Source organism: Scyliorhinus torazame, chromosome 4 (genome assembly GCF_047496885.1).
Source record: "Scyliorhinus torazame isolate Kashiwa2021f chromosome 4, sScyTor2.1, whole genome shotgun sequence".
In the NCBI taxonomy this organism is placed as follows: domain Eukaryota; kingdom Metazoa; phylum Chordata; class Chondrichthyes; order Carcharhiniformes; family Scyliorhinidae; genus Scyliorhinus; species Scyliorhinus torazame.
This window is the reverse complement of record NC_092710.1, coordinates 151737876-151759110: the sequence shown is the minus strand read 5'-3', so window position 1 is coordinate 151759110 and position 21235 is coordinate 151737876. Positions and strand designations below refer to the sequence as shown.

The 21235-nt window shown below is 47.1% G+C and overlaps 1 long non-coding RNA gene across 1 annotated transcript; it reads left to right on the top strand.

The window, feature by feature from the left end:
• The first annotated feature begins 1225 nt into the window (after positions 1-1225).
• LOC140411660 (uncharacterized) lies at positions 1226-20786 on the top strand. Its single transcript, XR_011940937.1, has 4 exons — positions 1226-1284; positions 13129-13473; positions 15411-15462; positions 19711-20786. It is a non-coding gene; the product is annotated as an uncharacterized lncRNA (long non-coding RNA).
• Positions 20787-21235: the final 449 nt, after the last annotated feature.

Here is a 21235-nt window from a genome sequence, read left to right as displayed (position 1 = left end):
AAATATTGTGTCTATTAGCCGCAGAGAAACGCGAGACGGATACAAATACTGGAGTAGATTTGTGATGCTGATCCTGTAGCCATCTGGGATGGCCATTTACAACTAGGGACAGAGAAAATCGCAAAGCCTAGTGGGTAAAATGGACAGAGCAAGACTCAGGCAGGCTCAGAGCTTGAAATGTATATTTGCAAGCAAAGAGTCCAGATGGTATCGAAACTCCGACCAATTAGCATTTTGATGGGCCGATTAGCATTTGATGGCCCATCTTCACCAAGACAAAGGACTGGTACTTGAGCGACCGGGTCAGTCCCAGACATTTCGCCGCCACTCCTTGTCCTAGGGAAGCATAAACAACGGGGTCAGTGACCGCTTGGGACACGCCCAGCCATCAAGGCACCCGCCCATTTATTGGTTAGAAATCGAACATAGTGATCAGGGATCACCCAATTAGTGGGGTCCAAACTGAAGGGCCGCCCAAAAGAGCGCAAAACCCCCCAAACATAAGAAGAGAGTCCGCCATGTGTTCGTCCTCTTTTGGACCTGCCGCCCCAGCAACGATCATCTCCAATCGCAGCACCACCAGAAGCAAGTCCAAGTTCAACGCTCGCTACCAGACGGATGAGCCCAGCTCAGCAGCAGTTACTTCTACAGACCCGATAGACCCAGACTCGAACAACGGCCACTGTTCCTCTGACCTAATGCCAGGTGCCTGAAGTTAAGTACAGGTTGTCTTAGTCGATAGGTGTAGTTAACTAGTAGTGCATGACTAATTGTGTGTGTAAATAAAGTACCCTTGACCTTGAACTAACTAACTGGTGTTTGGCTTTTTGATCGATAGCGGTTGAACCTTGTGGTGGTATCATTTGATACCTGGCGACTCTGAGCATTAGAATATAGATATCAAAAGAAAGGAGGGCAAATTCACTGATTGCCATAGTTACAGCAGAGCCACAGAAATGGCAACAATCCTTACCATCAAGGGTCTGAGTTTCGAAGAAAGACTGGGAGATGCTTGCGTCTGGATTTAGTCGGTCCAAAAAGTGTTCCACCCACCGGTCAGAGAATTGGCGGGCAACCACCGTCAGTTCCCATGGGGGATGTCCAATCCCATTTAGTAGCCACCATCGAGTCATCCCTGGATTTAGGACCCCGGCAACAGAAGCTGCACCTGCTGAGAGCTGCTGGCCAATCAGAGACTGGCTTGTCAGTGTCGCCTGGAGCACTGGCAACTGCTAACATTGCACCCACCAGACACCCAGGATCAACAAGGACCCCAGGCTAAAGGTGGGTGAGGGCAGGATAGGGATTGGGTGTGGGGGCTGGTCACCCCTTTCCGCTCTCTGACTTAATCTGGGAGCTTTTTCCGCTGTGGGGTTACTGATGTGGGGCCTCGGATGAGTGACTCCGAAAGGAATTTTAAAAACGCAGAGAGCAGGGAGAAAACAAAGTAAACAGCAACAGAAAGAAACATAATATTCATAAACAGAAATAAGAACAGTAGACAGAGAGGATAAAAGCACAGGATAGCACAGCAAGAATAATTGTTTCACCCGTGATTCGGGGGTAAAATAAATGATTCCTTGAATTTGTTGCTGGGACTGCCAGAGAGAGAGCACAGCAAAACAATACGGCATGCAGGGAAGCTCAGTACTGAAGCACAGAGCTGAATGTGCCTGGTCTTTGCTCTGAATCACATTAAAACACTGGCAGAGCAGCATGTGTTTGCTGTGGGAAATGCCAGCAGAGGCCAAGTACTTCTCCATTGTTGGAGGAGAGAATCAGTTAAGAGAGACGGTGCTGCAATACTCTTCAACAGCTCTTATTAACTGACTCAGATACTTGCAGGTCAGGAAGAGCATGAGTTGGAAATCAGTGCTGCAGAATTTGTTTTGGATCACAGGATCAGAACATCTTTGCCTTTATACGCCGAAGGCGCAGAGACAACATTCTGACTCTAACTCGCACCAGGAGGTACGAGAGCAGCATGAGGTTGACTTCCCTCCAAATGTTTCCTCTCTTCCTGTGGCACAGCGTCTAACCCATTTACTGGCTTACCCTGATGGCATAGATCATCAATTCACTGACTAAGGAATCTAACTCACTCACCTGCTCCTCTTTAGTTCTTCTCAGTACTTCCTCCTTTCAGTTTCTATCTAATTTTAATCTTTCCTACAATTTGTACGGTTCACTGTTCTTCCTTCATTGGATCAGTGGCGTTTTCCCTCCGCCAGGCTCCCGATGCCAGCTGATTAATCAGCCACTGTTGGAAAGTGTGTACTTGAAGAGAGCTCAGACTCAGCTGTGACACCCCGGTCCCCAATCAGCATGGCTGAATGACTCATTGACAGGCTCTGTCACACATGTGAACAGCGGCCACTTTGGAAAGGCACCAAGATGCAATCCGGCAGAGGCTCCGCCTTCAGGCGAGACTAAAAGGTGAGATTCAGGGAAAGAGAGGAGTGGGATGGAAGATCATAAGAACTGATCAAATACTCAGTCGGATACAGTTGTTCACAGCTTCTGCCAGGTTGACACTTGTAAAATGCAAACCGACAGAATCCTATTTGGAATTTTTATCAATTATCCTCGCGGATATGGGAAACATTTCACAGAATTGAAAATGTACTTGTGGTTGGTGACCTCCCTCAGGAGGCTAAAAAGTTTGGCTAAATCCAAGTTGAGGCAAATTAGTGTTTCTCCGTGACCAAGCACCTCCTAAAACCCTCCCCGCCCCATCACCACCATCACCCATTCTGACTGCATGTGTGAATTTGGTTAATTACTTATGGATTCCAACATAAAGATTAAAGTTGTTGAGCAGCTGCCTTTACCAATTCACAACTCCCTTTTGCCCGGTCTCTTGTCATTCTCGTGCTTTGCTCCTTTTTAAAAATGTTTTCTGTTATTCTGCTGTCTGCCCTATCCAAAGTCATCTCATCTATGAGACTGACTTTCCTAATTCAACATCATCACTGCACTCTCCCTCCACCCCACAACTGCTGACCACTGCATTCCCTGGTCCAGCTTCCGTGCTTGCCTCAAGTGCCAGCTTTCCTTTTTCAAAACCGCCGTCATTATGCACAAATCAACTAAAAACTCTTAATCCATCTGATTTCTCCCAGTACAACACCTTTTCCAACCTTCCTTTCCTGCCTAAAATACTTGAAGACATTGTCATATTTCAACTCTTCTCCTCATAAATACTTGTTGTTTTTTGTTCTTTCTTATGGTGTGGACAATACTGACAGGGCTGCATTATTACTCATTTCTACTTGTCTTGGGTAGATAGAACATAGAACATACAGTGCAGAAGGAGGCTATTCAGCCTATCGAGTCTGCACCAACCCACTTAAGCCCTCACTTCAACCCTATCTCCTGAACCCAATAACCCCTCCTAACCTATTTGGTCACTAAGGGCAAATTATCATGGCCAATCCACCTAACCTGCACGTCTTTGGACTGTGGGAGTAAACACACGCAGACACGGGGAGAACGTGCACACTCCGCACAGACAGTGACCCAGCGGGGAATCGAACCTGGGACCCTGGTGCTGTGAAGCCACAGTGCTATCCACTTGTGCTACCGTGCTGCCCAAATGATGGTGACAGTCCCTCTTTCTAAACTGCTCTAGTCCATCTGACTTACGGCACCGAAATGGCCCTTGCTAATGAGCCTGACACTGGGATCGTGATCCTTTATTTCTCCTTGTTTTCCTGAATCTTTCCACGGTATCTAACACGGCTGATCACATCACCTCCCTCTCAGGTTCGAGCTCTGTCGGACTGTCCTTTCCTGCTGCCTGTCTCCTTCCCTTAGCACAGCCTGCAAATCTCCCATAACAGCTTCGCTTCACTTCCTTCTCCTGTCATCTCCAGACTGCTTTGAAGATACATCCTCAGCTTCGCTTCTTGATCTCTATGTTGCTGTTCGGCGACAAACATCACCTGCTGGCTTGATGTTAGATTCCACATATATACTAGTAATATCTACCTCTATCTGTCCACTGCTTCCCTTCAATAATAATCTTTATTAGTGTCACAAGTAGGCTTACATGAACTTTTCAATGAAGTTACTGTGAAAATCCCCTAATTACCACACTCTGGCGTCTGTTCGGGTACACAGAGGGAGAATTCAGAATGTCCAATTCACCTAACAAGCACGTCTTTCAGAACTTGTGGGAGGAAACCGGAGCCCCCGGAGGAAACCCATGCAGACACGGGGAAAACGTGCAGACTCCGCACAGGCAGTGGCCCAAGCCGGGAATCAAACCTGGGACCCTGCCGCTGTGAAGCAACAGTGCTAACCACTGTGCTACCGTGACGCCCTTGCCTGCACAACTTGTCTGCCGTTGAATCTTAAAATTAGTCATACTTACTCCAGCACAACATCAAGACAAATAAAGCTGATAATTTCAGTTTCTGCTTTAAATATGATTGCATTGGCATTGTTTCTGCCTCTTTCCTGTCACTCTCTAAATACTGAGCTTAAAACCCTCATTCTATCCATCCTCAAGATCACTTATGTCCATCTCATATCTCATCCATGCACAACTAAAACCTTTATACCTGTACATGTCTATATCACTTCTCGACTTGACTATTCCAATGTTCTCCGTACTGGGACCAAGCCTCCATAACCTCCAAATTGTCCAGATCTTTGCTGCTTGTGTCCTGTCTAACACTAGGCCTATTTCCAAAGCCCAGCGGTAAGGATATTTAAGGGACAGGTTTGGGTCATTTTTTACATTAAAATGACAAGTTATTGTTGCTCAGGAACATATCTCTGTACAGAAGGAATGCTGTAGAGACTAAAGCTGTTGTTGAAAGGAATTATATATATTCCATTTTGCAAGCCAAAAAGCTTTAGGACATAGAATGCCACAACCAGCATTGAAAACAAACACACTAGGCTGAATTATACAGGGCATCGGGTTCCCCAGCCCCAGCTAAAATATCAGGTGGGAGCAAGGGTGGGGGTGGGGGGGGGGGGGGCACCGAGGGGAACACCAGCTCACCCACAGCCATTTAACAGCAAACTGGTTGTTAATAGACTGGAAGAGGGACTTCCATCCTTTTGGATCAGGACACTTATTGAGTTCTTTGAGAAGGTGACCAAACAGGTGGATGAGGGTAAAGCAGTTGATGTGGTGTATATGGATTTCAGTAAAGCGTTTGATAAGGTTCCCCACGGTAGGCTACTACAGAAAATACGGAGGCATGGGATTCAGGGTCATTTAGCAGTTTGGATCAGAAATTGGCTAGCTGGAAGAAGACAAAGGGGGTGGTTGGTGGGAAATGTTCAGCCTGGAGTCCAGTTACTAGTGGTGTACCACAAGGATCTGTTTTGGGGCCACTGCTGTTTGTCATTTTTATAAATGACCTGGAGGAGGGCGTAGAAGGATGGGTGAGTAAATTTGCAGATGACACTAAAGTTGGTGGAGTTGTGGACAGTGCAGTAGGATGTTACAAGTTACAGAGGGACATAGATAAGCTGCAGAGCTGGGCTGAGAGGTGGCAAATGGAGTTTAATGCAGAAAAGTGTGAGTTGATTCATTTTGGAAGGAATAACAGGAAGACAGAGAGAGTACTGGGCTAATGGTAAGATTCTTGGCAGTGTGGATGAGCAGAGAGATCTCGGTGTCCATGTACATAGATCCCTGAAGGTTGACACCCAAGTTGAGAGGGTTGTTAAGAAGGCGTACGGTGTGTTAGCTTTTATTGGTAGAGGGATTGAGTTTCGGAGCCATGAGGCCATGTTGCAGCTGCACAAAATTCTGGTGTGGCCGCATTTGGAGTATAGCGTGCAATTCTGGTCGCCGCATTATAGGAAGGTGTGGACGCATTGGAAAGGGTGCAGAGGGGATTTACCAGAATGTTGCCTGGTATGGAGGGAAGATCTTATGAGGAAAGGCTGAGGGACTTGAGGCTGTTTTCGTTAGAGAGAATAAGATTAAGAGGTGACTTAATTGAGGCATACAAGATGATCAGAGGATTGGATAGGGTGGACAGTGAGAGCCTTTTTCCTCAGATGGTGATGTCTAGCACGAGGGGACATAGCTTTAAATTGAGGGGAGATAGATATAGGACAGATGTCAGAGGTAGGTTCTTTACTCAGAGAGTAGTAAGGGCGTGGAATGCCCTGCCTGCAACAGTAGTGGAGTCGCCAACACTAAGGGCATTCAAATGGTCATTGGATAGACATATGGACGATAAGGGAATAGTGTAGATGGGCTTTAGAGTGGTTTCACAGGTCGGTGCAACATCGAGGGCCGAAGGGCCTGTACTGCGCTGTAATGTTCTATCCCAGCGCATGGAACTGCTGGCTAATCAGAGGCTGGTAACTCTGCAGTATCAGCAGCACCACAGGGAGCAGTGGTTACTGCCAGTACTACAACAAGGGCATCGCAGAGATGTTCAGCACTGGACCTACAGCAATGTTCAGGATCTCTGCAGGGCTGAATTATAGCCCTGCAGAGATCCCCCTTGTTGAGGGGTTGAGGAGGAGGGGGACAAGATGGTGAGGGGAAAACTGTGGGAGCGGAGTGAGAGCCTCCGATTGGCACCAGCGGCCTAGAAAGGAGCACCCAAATTTGAGTGACCACTAGCCCGCAGGCTCGAATTGGGCAGGCTTTGAGCACAGGCCTCTCTGACTACCAATTAAATTGGAGCGACGGTAGGATTTGTGAGCATTAAAGGTGTCAATTGGCACACATACATTCCCCTCGCCTCCCCTGCCATTCATAAAATCGCAGTTTGGACGGTTGGGCTGGAAGGCAGCAGGCATGCTGCCAATGGCCCTATTTTATGGGTTCACACACCAGCTTTTCCACCCACAGATGGTCCACAATATCCAGCTTTTACAAAAGCAATGACATGTGACACAACTTGCGCTTTCCTTCTGAAGCACTGCAGAGAAATATGGATTGGACATATTGGCAGTATTTTAAAAGCCAGACCCATCTTGAAAAAGGGTACTGTAGATTTTAGGTAAATTAGACATCAAAAGAAACTGACAAGTCCTCCTGTGTTAACATTGGGATTTGAGTGTGCAGCTCATTAAGCAGTCTGCACTGACCAAACAAACTAATTTGCTATGACACAAGTCAGGAAATGTTTTTTTAATTGACAAAATAAAGACACAGTGTGACTTAAAGTATGTGTCTAATATTAACAGTTTGTTACCGATAGAACATTTATTTCCTGTCATCCTTCTGAACAGAATCACGTAATTACAGAATCACAGAATTTTCACAGAGCAGAATAATATAATAATCTTTATTGTCACATGTAGGCTTACATTAAAACTGCAATAAAGTTACTGTGAAAAGCTCCTAGTCGCCACTTCCGGCGCCTGTTCGGCTACACAGAGGGAGAATTCAGAATGTCCAATTCACCTAACAAGCACATCTCTCGGGACTTGTGGGAGGAAACCGGAGCATCCGGAGGAAACCCACGCAGACACGAGGAGAACGTACAGACTCCACACAGACCGTGACCCAAGCCGGGAATTGAACCTGGGACCTTGGCGCTGTGAAGCAACAGTGCTAACAACCATGCCACCCACAGTAGCGGCACAGAAGGAGGCCATTCGGCCCATCATGCCTGCACTGGTTGTCTGAATGAACAATTTCCTTATTGCCATTCTCCTGCCTTCTCTCCATAATCCTGCACATTGTTCCTTTTTCAAATCACAGTCTAAGGGCGAGATCTACTGGCCACGTTACATCCGAAGGTAGCACCGCATGGCGCAACGTGACCAGTAGATGCCGGGAGATCCCTCTTCTGGAAACTCGTGATCTCACAAGACGTCGCAATGTGAATCCTGCCCAAATCTGCAAATTAGAGTGAGACAGCTATTCTCACTGTAATATGCACTTCCATGATTTACCCAAGGCATTGGGATCTAACCCCCTCACCTAGGAGATCTTGGGCGAGTGCTGTTCAGTACTGGCCTCCACAAACGGGAATCAGATGGAATGGTACTCTTGAGGATTTCCCAGGGGATCAGAGGTCCCCGGGTATTTGCCCTCTGGGGAGGATGGCACTGCCCAGGTGTGTGCCAGGATGGCAATGCCATGGTACCAGGCTGGCATTTTACATGTGCTGGTAATTGGGCCAGGAGTGCCCGGTGCAATGGGGCCTGAGGACCCCCTTATTGGTGAATTGGGGCTTGGGGGGAGTGGTTCCTATTGGGGGGGTCGAGAGATCAGAATGCCATTTAAAAATCCCGCACTGAGGAGTTCCGGTGAGCAGAGCTCTTCAGTGCAGGGAAGGGGACTAAGTGGGGCCTGGCCGCGGCTGACTGTTCCCCACTTAGGCTCCCAATCTACCCAATTGGCTGTTTGATAGCGTGGTGTTTCCCGCCGCTCTGAGCGCTGGGAAACAGCCGGCTAATCGCACTATGGGACTCTATTTCTATTCAGGTAGATCATGCCCTAAATCTCTTTTGAATGCCTCGATTGAACCTACCTCTACCTCAATATTAGGCAGTGCATTCCAAGTCCTAAACACTCAATGTATGAAGAAATGTTTTCCCATGTCACTTTTGCTTCTGTTACTAGTTACATCATATTTGTTCCCTCTCATTCTCAATCCTTCCACGAATTTCTCCCTATCGACTCTGTCCAAACCCCTCATGATTTTGAATACCTCTATCAAGCCTTCTTTCAGTCTTCTTTCCGTCAAGAAAAATAGTCATAACTTCTGCTATCTAACTTTGGAACTGGAACCATTCTCATGAATCTTTGCCACACACTCTCCAGTGCCTTCACAATTTTCCTAAGGTGCGGTGCACAGAACTGGAGGCCAAACTCGTGTCTTATACAAGTTCAAAATAACCTCCTTGCTAGTGAACCCTGTGCCCCTTTTAATACAGCCGAGGATAGTGTCTGCTTTTTTAACCACTCTCAACCTGTCCCTACCACCTTCAATGACTTTTGCACATATACACTCGGGCCTCTCCGCTCCTTTGCAACTTCTTTAGAATTGTACCCTTTATTTCATATATGTTCTTCCTACCAAAATAAATCACTTCTCATTATTGAACTTCATCTGGCACATACCACCAACTTGTCTATGTCTTTTTGAATCTCTACACTACCATCCTTACAGTTCACAATGCTTCCAAGTTTTGTATCATCTGCAAATTTTGAAATTGTGCCCCGCACACCAAGATCTAAGTATTTAATATAAGTCCATTATAGGTAAGGTAAAGTCACCATAGTCCCAGATGACCAGAGGCTGCTTTCCCTTTTGGGGGGAGAGCTGACTGGTGGTGATTTAACCTGAGGACCACCACACCTCAGGCGATGGGCAAGGTTGAGAAGGAGGGGCCTTCATAAGAACATAAGAACATAAGAACTAGGAGCAGGAGTAGGCCACCTGGCCCCTCGAGCCTGCTCCGCCATTCAATGAGATCATGGCTGATCTTTTGTGGACTCAGCTCCACTTTCCGGCCCGAACACCATAACCCTTAATCCCTTTATTCTTCAAAAAACTATCTATCTTTATCTTAAAAACATTTAATGAAGGAGCCTCTACTGCTTCACTGGGCAAGGAATTCCATAGATTCACAACCCTTTGGGTGAAGAAGTTCCTCCTAAACTCAGTCCTAAATCTACTTCCCCTTATTTTGAGGCTATGCCCCCTAGTTCTGCTTTCACCCGCCAGTGGAAACAACCTGCCCGCATCTATCCTATCTATTCCCTTTATAATCTTATATGTTTCTATAAGATCCCCCCTCATCCTTCTAAATTCCAACGAGTACAGTCCCAGTCTACTCAACCTCTCCTCGTAATCCAACCCCTTCAGCTCTGGGATTAACCTAGTGAATCTCCTCTGCACACCCTCCAGTGCCAGTACGTCCTTTCTCAAGTAAGGAGACCAAAACTGAACACAATACTCCAGGTGTGGCCTCACTAACACCTTATACAATTGCAGCACAACCTCCCTAGTCTTAAACTCCATCCCTCTAGCAATGAAGGACAAAATTCCATTTGCCTTCTTAATCACCTGTTGCACCTGAAAACCAACTTTCTGCGACTCATGCACTAGCACACCCAGATCTCTCTGCACAGCAGCATGTTTTAATTTTTTATCATTTAAATAATAATCCCTTTTGCCGTTATTCTTACCAAAATGGATAACCTCACATTTGTCAACATTGTATTCCATCTGCCAGACCCTAGCCCATTCACTTAGCCTGTCCAAATCCCTCTGCAGACTTCCAGTATCCTCTGCACTTTTTGCTTTACCACTTATCTTAGTGTCGTCTGCAAACTTGGACACATTGCCCTTGGTCCCCAACTCCAAATCATCTATGTAAATTGTGAACAGTTGTGGGCCCAACACTGATCCCTGAGGGACACCACTAGCTACTGATTGCCAACCAGAGAAACACCCATTAATCCCCACTCTTTGCTTTCTATTAATTAACCAATCCTCTATCCATGCTCCTACTTTCCCCTTAATGCCTTGCATCTTTATCTTATGCAACAACCTTTTGTGTGGCACCTTGTCAAAGGCTTTCTGGAAATCCAGATATACCACATCCATTGGCTCCCCGTTATCTACCGCACTGTTAATGTCCTCAAAAAATTCCACTAAATTAGTTAGGCACGACCTGCCCTTTATGAACCCATGCTGCGTCTGTCCAATGGGACAATTTCCATCCAGATGCCTCGTTATTTCTTCCTTGAATAACATCAGCCGGTACGGGAATTGAACCCGTGCTACTGGCCTTGCTCTGTATCAAGAACCAACCAACTGAGCTAAACCGGACCCCATTATAACAGTCAATTAAAGTGATGGAGAACTCTTGTGGCCTTTGATTGATTTGATCTTGATTTGATTTGATTTGATTAATTGTCACATGTACCGAAGTACAGTGAAAAGTATTTTTTTGCGGCCGAGGGAACGTACACAGTACGTATATAGTAGACAAAAGAATAATCAACAGAGAACACTGACAAATGATACATCAACAAACAATGATTGGTTACAGTGCGGAACAAGGGGCCAAACAAAGCAAATACATGAGCAAGAGCAGCGTAGGGTGTTGTGAATAGTGTTCTTACAGGTAACAGATCAGTCCGAGGGGGAGTCGTTGAGGAGTCTAGTAGCTGTGGGAAAGAAGCTGTTCTTACGTCTGGATGTGCGGGTCTTCAGACTTCTGTACCTTCTGCCTGATGGAACGGTCTGGAAGAAGGTACTGCCTGGGTGGGAGGGCTCTCTGATAATGCTGTCTGCCTTCCTGAGGCAGTGGAAGGTGTATACAGAATCAATGTGGGGGTAGCAAGCTTGTGTGATGCGTTGGGCTGAGTTCACCACACTCTGCAGTTTCTTGCGATCTTGGACCGAGCAGTTGCCATACCAAGCTGTGATGCAGCCGGATAGGATGCTCTCTATCACACATCTGTAGAAGTTTGTGAGAGTAGATGCAGACATGCCAAATTTCTTTAGCTTCCGTAGGAAGTAGAGACGTTGTTGGGCTTTCTTGACTGTTGCATCAACGTGAGTGGACCAGGACAGACTGTTGGTGATGGTGACCCCCAGCAACTTGAAGCTATCGACCATCTCCACTTCGGAGCCATTGATGCAGACGGGAGTGTGTGTCATGCTACGCTTTCTGAAGTCGATGATCAGTTCCTTGGTCTTTCCAATATTTTTAGGGAAGTTGTTTTTGGTGCACCATGCAACCAAGTGATTTATCTCCCTCCTGTAGTCCAATTCATTGTTTGAGATACGGCTCATCACAGTCGTATCATCCGCAAACTTACTTTTTGAGTTGGAGTTAAATCTTGCTACACAGTCGTGTGTGTATAGGGAGTACAGTAGAGGACTGAGCACACATCCTTGCGGGGCTCCGGTGTTGAGGACTATTGTGGAGGAGGTGCTGTTGCCTATCCTGACAGATTGCGGTCTGTTGGTGAGGAAGTCAAGGATCCAGCTGCACAGGGACGGGTCAAGTCCAAGATTGCGGAGTTTGGTTATTAGTCTTATCGGGATAATGGTGTTGAAGGCGGAGCTGTAGTCGATGAACAGCAGTCTTACATAGGGGTCCTTGTTGTCGAGGTGTTCGAGTGTTGATTGTGGAGCCAGAGAGATAGCATCTGCTGTGGACCGGTTGCGGTGATAGGCAAACTGCAATGGATCGAGACCGTCTGGGAGGCTGGCAGTGATCTGTCTCATGACTAGCTGCTCGAAGCATTTCATGATAACAGACGTCAGGGCCACCGGTCGGTAGTCGTTGAGGCAGGTTACCTTCAGATTGGTACGTAAAGCAGTCGGACAAATCTTTGCCCTCACAAACCCTCACATTAGACGGCACCAAAAAAGTAAGAGGCTTTCGAACAGGTAGCAGAATACATGTAAGAGACTCCGTTTCTCCGAAGCTACTTGCACACACCAAGACAAAACAAGGTACTGAAGATGCTGAAAATGTGACAAAAACAAAAGATTCTTGAGATGCACAGCAGGCGACATCCTTGGAAAGCGGAAGTGGATTGATATTACAGGTTTAAACCCATTTTCCTGACAACCTAATCTGTGGTGTGTCACTGGTGTTCTATGCTTTTGCTTCCATTTCACACAGTTCCTCATCGCATACTGGTATGGCCAAGTTTTAGTAATAGATTTTTAAGCTATCATCCCGACAGGGAAACTAGCAGTAAACAAGGGAAAAGATAACTAACAAAAAAAAAGAGGTGAATTTGAATTATTTATAAAAATATAAATACCTCCATGATTGAGAGTACTCCGAAGTCCATGTTTATCTACTTCACCGCACTAACACCCTCCCGCTGGATGCATTAGCACTTATTATGCATGCTATTTTTATAATCGAGTTTCTCAAGGATGTAAAATGAAGCTGCATCTTTTGTAGCTCACTGCTATGTCACGCCATCAAAAAAAGCTTTAATGCACATGTTATATAATCCCATTAAAATGAACACTGTGGACATATTTTCTTCCTCTGCAATATAGAATCCTCTCCAGATTCCAGCCATTAGTTGCTTTGGGGAGAACATAATATCACCTCTTGTCACAAGAATTAGTCACACTGCTGGTTACTGCCTGAAGTATGGAAATTTGTCTTCCGAGCTTTTTGACTTATTTTCTTTTCTTTCAGGTGCAGCTAGTCCATTAACACATAGCAACCTCCTTGTTTGCTTACTGACCAGCAATAACCTATTCCAATGAACAGCATTAATTGGACCCACATTGTCAATACAGCAGTGCTTTGTATTAACACAGTAATATATTGGCCTGGATCAACCAAGGAGTGGAAATCATCATTGGATTGCCGTTCCAATCGAATGTTCTCCCACCTCGACATTGTTTCACATTTCATGCCGGATCTTCCAAGCCCGGCTTTCCCAGAAAAGCAGGGCGCAGAGTCCCTTGGAGATCTCCCTCCACCGGATCGCAGCAGAGTTGGTCGGCCCCCTTTTATGACACTAGCTACTGCTGTGTGGTAAGTTTAAAGGTATGATATAAATGCTGATCAATGGGTGGATGTTCAAGAATGGGTGAATGGATCAATAAGTGAATGGTAACGTAGGTGAGGTAAGTGGGTAGGTGGGTGAGGTAGTAGGTGGATAGGGTGGTAAGTGGTGAGTGAAGTGGTAGGTGGGTGAGGAGGCAGATGGGTAGGCGTGCCAGGTGAGTGGGCTGGTAGGTGGGAGTGGTGGTAGGTGGGTGAGGTGGTAGGTGGGTAGGGGGCCAGCTGGGTGAGGTGGTAGGTGGGAGTAGTGGTAGGTAGGTGGGTTGGTAGGTGAATGAGATGGCAGGGCAGGTGGGTGAGCTTGTATGTGGGTTGTGGGATAATCAGGCGCTCTAAGGCGGGGTAGTCAGGTTGGGGGCTAGTCAGATTGGGTTGGAGCGGTAGTCAGGCAGTGGGGTGGGAATCCGGTCAGTTCAGGTGAGGTAGCTGGGAGCTCAGATAATCAGTCGAGTGAGTCGGAGATAGTCAGGTGGTCAGGTGTTAGTCTGGGGGTGGAGGGGGGAATTCAGGAGATCAGTGTGAGTGATTGAGGGTTCAGTGCTGTAGCTACCCAGAAGTTAGACTAGTTTTTAAACTTCTAATATTTCCTGGATAACTAATCAAATGAGTACCATGGAACTGTCCCAAGTGGCCAACTCTAGCTCATAGTTGGAGACACTCGCAGAAGGTGCTGGGGAACCGTACATCAGGAGTTGAAACTAACAGTGCGATTCATATGTAAGTCAGTGGGTCAGATCTTCCGGGGCGTCCCGACACACATCTTGGCTCATACACCTGGGCGTCATTCTCCGCCGGCGGGAGTCTCAGTTTTGCCGGCCCCCGGGGGTTTCCCGACGGCGTGGGGCTGCCCCGCAATGGGAAACCCCATTGACCGGCCGGTGTAACGGAGACTCCCGCCGGCGGGTCGGGGCAGAAATGTGGCAGGGCGGGTAGGAGAATTTCGCTCCAGATCTCCAGTGATACGGAGACCAGAAGCTTGGGGTCAGAGTATCTTATAGGGAAACTTTGGCATCAAAGTCAAAAGCCAGCTGATGAGGCTGAAGGCTGACTTTTAGGCTCCTTGAGCGAAATTCTCCATCCCGCCCCGCCACATTTCTGCCCCGACCCGCCGGCGGGAGTCTCCGTTACACCGGCCGGTCAATGGGGTTTCCCATTGTGGGGCAGCCCCACGCCGTCGGGAAACTCCCGGGCGCCGGCAAAACGGAGACTCCCGCCGGCGGAGAATGACGCCCCTTATCTCCACCTAAGATTAAAATTCCTTAGCAGCATTGTCCTGTACAGGGCTGTGGATGGCCCTCCCTCTGACCAGTTCCTCACGAAATGTCATAGAGTCCTATGATTTCAATTTGAATATGAAAAGTGTCCTACCACCTGTAACAGGCCAATGGTAGGGCTTTCAAAATGGGGCTCCCTCTTTATTGATGACATGGGGCAGTAAAGCTACCAACCCCATTTTGAGGCTAACATTGCCCCCAAAATAGCAGATGATAGAATTGAAAATCAGCAGCAGAGAAGGGAATAAAATGCAGACTGTACCACCTGTACTCTTCATGAGATTCCTAACAACTAGCTCAAGAGGCACTCATGTCACTGTCTGGCATAGAAGGAACATAGGGAAGAAAATGGGGGGGCCTTCACCTCAAGAATTGAACTTAGCAATAGGAAGTAGATTTTGCAAGAATATTTAATGTGTTAAATTGTAGTAATTTACCTTAATTACAAAGGCTCTAGCTAGATACCACAGGCTTAATCTTAATTTAAAATGAGTAAACATTTGACGACTATGCATCTTCCAATGGAAGTTTTTCTTTAGGGCAATTGGCCAAATGGTTTCTCTGCAATGTAACAATGAAACTTTTCCTTCCACTTCTTTGCAAACTGGCTGAGTAGGGTTTGTGTTTATTCAGCCACAGCTCACACAAGTCCATGTTCCGAGTGGTGCTGCTGAGAGAGCAGATGGTGAGTATGTTCATTGGAAAGGTCCCTGCCTTCGTTCCCTGGTGATGCCCTTTATGAAGCAAACACTGCGCACTAAACATACAGCTATTTTCATTGGACTCAATGGGAAGAAAAAAAACAAGTTAGTGCTTTGCACCTGTCAGCTGCTAATTAATTGAATTATTTCCCACTGTGGATTCACTTTAGCTTCACAATCGCCGTGCAAAATTAAACTAAACAACAATCTGCCATTTCATTCGTAATAAAACTGGAGGAAGCCTTATTGTTGCTGAAGTACCTTTTAGCTGCCAAAGACGGCAGCACGGTAGCATTGTGGATAGCACAATTGCTTCACAGCTCCAGGGTCCCAGGTTCGATTCCGGCTTGGGTCACTGTCTGTGCGGAGTCTGCACATCCTCCCCGTGTGTGCGTGGGTTTCCTCCGGGTGCTCCGGTTTCCTCCCACAGTCCAAAGATGTGCAGGTTAGGTGGATTGGCCATGATAAAATTGTCCTTAGTGTCCAAAATTGCCCTTAGTGTGGGGTGGGGTTACTGGGTTATGGGGATAGAATGGAGGTGTTGACCTAGGGTAGGGTGCTCTTTCCAAGAGCCGGTGCAGACTCGATGGGCCGAATGGCCTTCTTCTGCACTGTAAATTCTATGATAATCTAAGACCACCTTATGCCATAGTACACATCCTTTCTCAGAACATCACTTAATGCTACAATTTTTGAATAAGTTGTTGGACAATTCATGGCCGTAGAGGTCTGTGCTTATATTGCATCGAAATACCTGCTATAGTCTTGCGAGATCATTGTTGACCCAAAAGGTTGCTAATAAGGAGTTCCATTTCTCACTCAACCACAAATAAAAATCTTTAGATATTTGCAATCTTTTCAGTAATATACCTATTTGGCAGATTGCATTCAAAGTTTTCACTGCAAAACAAAGTAACCTTTCTCCAGATTGCAATTGTATTTTCAGAAACTGGGCAGCATGGTAGCACAAGTGGAAGCACTGTGGCTTCACAGCGCCAGGCTCCCAGGTTCGATTTCCCCACTAATCACAGCCCTCCAATCAGAAAAGCACCCTTCCATTGCTACTCTCTGCCTTCTATGACCTAGCCAGTTCTGTATCCATCTTGCCAGCTCACCTCTGATCCCATGTGACTTCACCTTTTGTACCAGTCTGCCATGAGGGACCTTGTCAAAGGCCTTACTGAAGTCCATATAGACAACATCCACTGCCCTACCTGCATCAATCATCTTTGCGACCTCCTCGAAAAACTCTATCAAGTTAGTGAGACACGACCTCCCCTTCACAAAACCGTGCTGCCTCTCACTAACACGCCCACTTACTTCCAGGAGTAGATCCTGTCTCGAAGAATTGTCTCCAGTAATTTCCCTACCACTGACGTAAGGCTTACCGGCCTGCAGTTCCCTGGATTATCCTTGCTACCCTTCTTAAACAAAGGAACACCACTGGCTATTCTCCAATCCTCCGGGACATCACCTGAAGACAGTGAGGATCCAAAGATTTCTGTCAAGGCCTCAGCAATTTCCTCTCTTGCCTCCTTCAGTATTCTGGGGTAGATCCCATCAGGCCCTGGGGACTTATCCACCTTAATATTTTTCAAGACGCCCAACACCTCGTCTTTTTGGATCTCAATGTGACCCAGGCTATCTACACACCCTTCTCCAGACTCAACATCCACCAATTTTTTCTCTGTAGTGAATACTGATGCAAAGTATTCATTTAGTACCTCGCCCATTTCCTCTGGCTCCACGCATAGATTCCCTCCCCTGTCCTTCAGTGGGCGAACCCTTTCCCTGGCTATCCTCTCGCTTTTTATGTACGTGTAAAAAGCCTTGGGATTTTCCTTAACCCTGTTTGCCAATGACTTTTCATGACCCCTTTTAGCCCTCCTGACTCCTTGCTTAAGTTCCTTCCTACTTTCCTTATATTCCACACAGGCTTCGTCTGTTCCCAGCCTTCTAGCCCTGACAAATGCCTCCTTTTTATTTTTGACAAGGCCTACAATATCTCTCGTTATCCAAGGTTCCTGAAATTTGCCATATTTATCCTTCTTCCTCACAGGAACATGCCGGTCCTGAATTCCTTTCAACTGACATTTGAAAGCCTCCCACGTGACAGTTGTTGATTTAACCTCAAACATCCGCCCCAATCTAGGTTCTTCAGTTCCCGCCTAATATTGTTATAATTAACCTCCCCCAATTTAGCACATTCACCCTAGGACCACTCTTATCCTTGTCCACCAGCACTTTGAATTGTGGTCACTGTTCCCGAAATGCTCCCCTACTGAACCGTCTACCACCTGGCTGGGCTCATTCCCCAATACCGTATCCAGTACAGGCCCTTCCCTAGTTGGACTATCTACATATTGTTTTAAGAAGCCCTCCTGGATGCTCCTTACAAACTCTGCCCCATCCAAGCCCCTGGTACTAAGTGATTCCCAGTCAATATTGGGGAAATTGAGGAGCGGGATTCTCCGACCCCCCGCCGGGCCGGAGAATTGCCGGGAGGCGGCGTGAATCCCGCTCTGCTGCCCTGACGCTGGCTGCCGAATTCTCTGGCGCCGATTTTTTGGCGGAGGCGGGAATCACGTCGCGCCAGTCGGGGGCCGTTGGCAGCACCCCCCGGCGATTCTCCACTCGGCAATGGGCCGAGCGGCCGCCCATTTTCGGCCTGTCCTGCCGGCGTAAATTACACAATGTTCTTACCGGCGGGACCTGGTTCTGCAGGCAGCCTGCGGAGTCCTCGGTGGGGCGTGGGGGGATCTGGCCCCGGGAGGGGTCCCCACGGTGGCCTGGCCCGCAATCGGGGCCGACCGATCTGCGGGCGGGCCTGTGCATGGGGGCACTCTTCCCCTCCGCGCCGGCTGCTGTAAAGCTCCGCCATGGCCGGGGCGGAGAGGAAACCCACTGCGCATGCGCAGGAATCACGGCAGCGGTTCTGGGAACACGCTGGCACCCCTGCGCATGCGCCAACTCATGCTGGCCGGCGGAGGCCCTTGGGCACCGGTTGGCGCGGCGCCAATCACTCCAGCGCTGGCCTAGCCCCAGAAGGTGCGGAGGATTCCGCACCTTTTGGGCAGCCCGACGCCGGAGTGGTTCACGCCACTCTTTGGCGCTGGTACGGCCCGCCCCGCCAGATACTGGAGAATCCCGCCCAAAGTCTCCCATCACCACAACCCTGTTGTTTTTACTCTTTTCCAAAATCTGTCTACCTATCTGATCCTCCATCTCCCGCTGGCTGTTGGGAGGCCTGTAGTAAACCCCCAACATTGTGACTACACCCTTCTTATTCCTGATTTCCACCCATATAGCCTCACTGCCCTCTGAGGTGTCCTCCTGCAGTACAGCTGTGATATTCTCCCTAACCAGTAGCGAAACTCCTCCACCCTTTTACATCCCCCTCTATCCCACCTGAAACATCTAAATCCTGGAACGTTTAGCTGCCAATCCTGTCCTTCCCTCAACCAGGTCTCTGTAATGACAACAACCTCATAGTTCCAAGTACTAATCCAAGCTCTAAATTCATCTGCCTTACCTGTTATACTTCTTGCATTAAAACAAATGCACTTAAGGCCACCAGACCCGCTGTTTTCAGCAACATCTCCCTGTCTGCTCTGCCTCAGAGCCATGCTGGCCCTATTTCCTAGTTCTCCCTCAATCTTTTCACCTTCTGACCTATTGCTCCGATATCCACCCCTCTGCCATACTAGCTAAATCCCTCCCGTGTGACACTAGGAAACCTCGCGGCCAGGATATTTATGCCTCTCCATTAAAATCCAACAGGTTTGTCTCTAATCACTAGCTTTCGGAGCGCAGCTCCATCATCAGGTGAATGACCCGAGGAAGGAGCTGCGCTCCAAAAGCTAGTGATTCAAAATAAACGTTTGGACTTTAACCTGGTGTTGTCAGACTTCTTACTGTGCCCACCCCAGTCCACGCTGGCATCTCCACATCATAAAAAACAATTAAAAATTGGTTTGGCTGAATCAGCCAAATGGTGGTGTTCCACCCAGTGAAAGCGTGTCATTTTCATAACTTTTAAGATCCAAACCTTATTCAATGTGAAGTCTGAAATTAACCTTTTATTTTTCAAATGAGCTGTGCTGTTTAAAATATGACCGCTGAAGGTCAGCTGACTGGCTTCTGTCTCCAAGAACTAACTCATGTCTCTGGAAAATCATTTAATGTCTATGAGTGGATATAATAATAATAATCTGTATTATTGTCACAAATAGGCTTACATTAACACTGCAATGAAGTTACTATGAAAATCCCCTAGTCGCCATATTTTGGCGCCTGTTTGGGTGCACAGAGGGAGATTTCAGAATGTCCAAATTACCTAACAGCACGTCTTTCGGGACTTGTGGGAGGAAACCGGAGCACCCGGAGGAAAACCCACGCAGACACGGAGAGAACGTCCAGACTCCACTCAAGCTGGGAATCCAACCTGTGAGGCAGTAGTGCTAACCACTGTGCTACCATGCCGCCCACCCTACCCCAACTCTGCCACCCCACCCTTCTGTCCTTTGAAAAGACATTCTGACTAAAAAGCCACTTGTGAATTTACAGTTCCTACTGTATAGATATTTACAGAAACTCAAATTCAGTGATTCCTCCAGGCTCAGTGACTGGAATTCTCTGTCCGTTCATGCCGGCGGATTCTCCGGTCCTGCTGCAGAGAATGGTGTTTTGGTTCAGCACCAAATTCTCCGATCTCACTGGCAGCAGTGGCAGGGCAAACTCGGCCAGTGTCTGTGAGCGCAAATCCTAACAGCAAGAGATGGGGAGACACCACTTTATCACAAACAGGTGTGTGAACAGTCCCCTTTTTGTGGCAATGGATTCTAAGATCAGGTGGGTATTCCAGTCCAGGCATCTGTGGTACGACTTCGGCAATAGTATGAACCATGATCACTTGAGTAGACACTTGATTTCACCGTACCTGTATTTATCTGGTGCCCTGGGATGCTGCTGGACTGTCATGAGCCAGACTGCAGAACATGATCTTGAATGGCAATTTTCAAGTTGATTAGATTCCTGCCCATTCAGGGTCAAATATTGATGGGATGAAGGCAATGTTTCAGCTGCCTGGGAAGTGAGCATTGACTTGCATAATGTTCTCCTGTTAATTGCAAACAAGCTGTGTATTCTTAATCATCAAACATGCAAAGGAACACCGAGGTCCATATGGACATAATCTGTAACACCCTTGACTTTTGGGAATTCTACCTCTCTGTAAAATTGCACATTCCTCTTGTGCTGCTGTTTGTTGTCCGTGGAGAAGAAAATAAAAATGCTTTCTTAAACAGAGCATCAGTCAGCTGTTGAGTACCTATATGAATGACTATTCAATGTATATATGTGATGTTCCCAAGGTGGGCCGAGGACACACTTAAAGCATAAATATTTAAAGGTCATTATGATCTTGACAAGAAACAATGATTCCACATCGATAGAGTGGATTGGTTTGCAAGTCACCTTGCAGCCATTGGCACAATTTTTACATGACATTCAATGTAAATAAAGCCTCAGCAGGCACAGCTTGCCTGACAAATGTACACCTGGATGGTAAATTGTGATGTGGGAGTACTGATGGGTGGTGCAAAGCTTCTTTAGTTCTGCCTGACACCCATGCATTGGTTCTCATTTTCTTCCCCAGAGTGGAAGATGTAGCGTGATCCTCATGGGGGAAGACCCCTGATCACTTAAATAATAACAGCAAAATATCAACAAAAAATGGCATGAAAGTAGGAAAAACAA